This window comes from Amphimedon queenslandica, unplaced genomic scaffold (genome assembly GCF_000090795.2).
Source record: "Amphimedon queenslandica unplaced genomic scaffold, v1.1 AMPQUscaffold_11867, whole genome shotgun sequence".
NCBI classification, from domain to species: Eukaryota; Metazoa; Porifera; class Demospongiae; order Haplosclerida; family Niphatidae; genus Amphimedon; species Amphimedon queenslandica.
In genome coordinates this window covers 1-2,686 of record NW_003547893.1, presented here as the reverse complement: position 1 = coordinate 2,686, position 2,686 = coordinate 1, and the positions used below count along the sequence as shown (strand labels likewise).

The window sequence follows — 2,686 nt, the reverse complement described above, 5'->3', positions numbered from 1 at the left end:
ATGAAGCTGTTTCACTGCTTCCTTCTCCAATATATTGACTACTATCAGGAACACACCACCAGAACCTTGTAACAGATTCTCAATGACAGCACTGTGACTGGAGTAGTATTCCGAATGACCAGCAAAATCATGAAGAATGATGTTACCCAGTGTCCTGTGTTGTAGTTTATAAGGAATGATGCCAGCAGTACAGGGCACTACCCCTCCAACATTTCTAAAGGAACCAAGAAGAGTAAAACTAGCTGTGTCGCTGATGACATGACTAAGAGTACTTTTACCAGCTCCAGGATTACCCACAAGGAGGACGTTAACATAAGAATCAATTGGATGAGATGATTGTATGCCACCAAACTTCTTCAAGACAGAAAGAGTATCAGTGTGACCTTTCTCCTTAGCTAGTGTAAATGGTGTGTCCCCATACTTGTCTTTAGCCAATGGATCACATTTACCAGTTGATAGTAAATATTCAGCAGCTGCAGAATTACCCCAATAAGCAGCAAGGTAAAGAGGTGTCCGCCCACTCAAGTCAATAGCCATTGGATCACAGTGACACTCATCAATGAGATATCTCATCACATCAACATGATTACCTCGTGCAGCCCAATGAAGACAAGTACAATCCGCACCGTCTCTTTCGTGTGGGTCACAGTGATATTTAGTGATGAGATCTTTTGTAACATCTAACCAGCCATTCCTTGAAGACAAATGAAGCAAACTATATCTATTAAAAGTTCTTCTAATTTTATTCGGTTCCTTCACTAATGGTAGTAAGCGAACAGCTTCTTTATGATCTCTTTTGTCAAACGCAGTCCAACACTTGTCCTCTAAGGACATCTTGTGATCAGTTAATTAGATTCATTGATACCAGCCCACACACAGAGCAGGAATTCATTAATCATGATAGGGAGCATAATAATGACACTCACTGCTCTCTTATAAATATTACATACATTTGGAATTAAAGACAAAGATAATTATAAAAATACAGTTAATAATAAGTGTACGTGTATTTTGTATTTTTGTGTTTATTTCTTCTTTTCCTTTTCCTTCCCTTTCTTCCCTCCTCCTCCATCATCCTCTCCCATTGCTTCTTTGATAGCTTTAGCTCTCTTCTTTCCAAGAGGAGTCTTGTTAAACCAAGCCTACATTAACAAAAAAGGTATAAAATAATTATTAGTTCTATTTATACTATAATTACACATGTACATGTATGTACATATACATTTGTAGATTATTTTTAGTAACAAGGTTCTCAGTATTAATTTGCATCAACACTGTTTGAGGTGATTCCGACTTTAATTATTCAAGTTACCGCCATTTTAAAAAACACCAATAATTTGAAAATTTCCCAAGGCTATAGGCCTATGGATTCTTCCAAAAAATGGCTAAAGAATGACACCCATGCAATTTTTATTACATTTTCTGATACATATTAATGTCCTTATGCTGTTTAGAAAGTTTGAGCTGATTCTGCATGACTTCAATATTTCGAGTTACAGCCATTTTTTGAAAATGCCAAAAATCTGAAAAATACTCAAGGCTATAGATCATGGTTTTTTCAAAAAATGGCTCCGAAATCAACCCCAAATTTCTATTACATTTTTGATACATATTGATGTGCTGTTATTTAATACAGACCTCCCTCAATGACGTTTAAAGAACTGCTCAGAAATTCAAAAGAACTTTCAGAAAAAAGAAATGAAGCATATGAAAAGTAAATCATCATCATCATCATCATTAAATATTATTATTATTATTATTATTATTATTAATGGTTATTAGACAGCTATTAATGTATCAGCAACAAGTTAGTGAAGCAGTCCAAGAGAACAAAGTAGCCAGAAGGAATATAAGAAAGTATTATTAATACTATTTTATTATTTTATTATTATTATTATTTTTCAGTGAGACACAGAAGCTCCTAAAGCAGAGGAATGAGGTGACAATAGAGGCAGAGAAGATAATGTCAAAATATACTCCACAATATCAAGTCAGCTCATACCTGGCTGATGTGACTCATGATGACTGAAATAATAATAATAATAACAATAATAACAAAAATAATAATAATAATAAATACTTATTTATTAGAAATGAATAGTGTAATAGAAAATAATTATAATAGAAAAAATGATAAAGTAATAAATGAAGATGAGACGGAATACCACAAACAAATAAAAGAATAAATAAATAAATGAATAAATAAACAACTACCATATTAAATAATGAACAAAATACTAATAATACCATACTACCATAATAAACAACAACTCTTCCTTCACTCTTTAAACATTCATTACTATTTTAATTTTTTGAAAAAATTAATATTTTGAATATTTAAAATTATGATTTTAAAATAATTATGAACAATAATAATAACAGAAATGACAACAATATAAATCACACACTAGCCTAAGAAAAACAAACTTGATATGTTACTGTCAGTTTGTTATTGACAATATTTATCTCTAATGTTAGTAGCAATGTGATGCTTTCCTTCTTTATCCAGTGCTGTAGCTAATGATGACCAACTGGGACCTCCTTTCTCTCTCACTTTATCTTTTCCTCTTAACCAGGCAGACATACACTGTCTGAAGCACTTCTTAGAGTCTCCATTATTATCTTCATTGATGTCTTCTAGTGTAGGCTGATAGAGTCCTAGCTGAAGACCAAGATCATGCCATAT

At 32.6% G+C, this 2,686-nt stretch overlaps 1 long non-coding RNA gene across 2 annotated transcripts; it reads left to right on the top strand.

Annotated features, from left to right (window-relative positions):
* The first annotated feature begins 1,040 nt into the window (after window positions 1-1,040).
* On the top strand, window positions 1,041-1,964 carry LOC109588777 (uncharacterized). Of its 2 annotated transcripts, XR_002188352.1 has the most exons (5): window positions 1,041-1,159; window positions 1,231-1,283; window positions 1,637-1,714; window positions 1,783-1,857; window positions 1,906-1,964. It is a non-coding gene; the product is annotated as an uncharacterized LOC109588777 (long non-coding RNA). The 2 variants fall into 2 exon arrangements; XR_002188353.1 differs by lacking the exon at window positions 1,231-1,283.
* The last annotated feature ends 722 nt before the right edge of the window (window positions 1,965-2,686 follow it).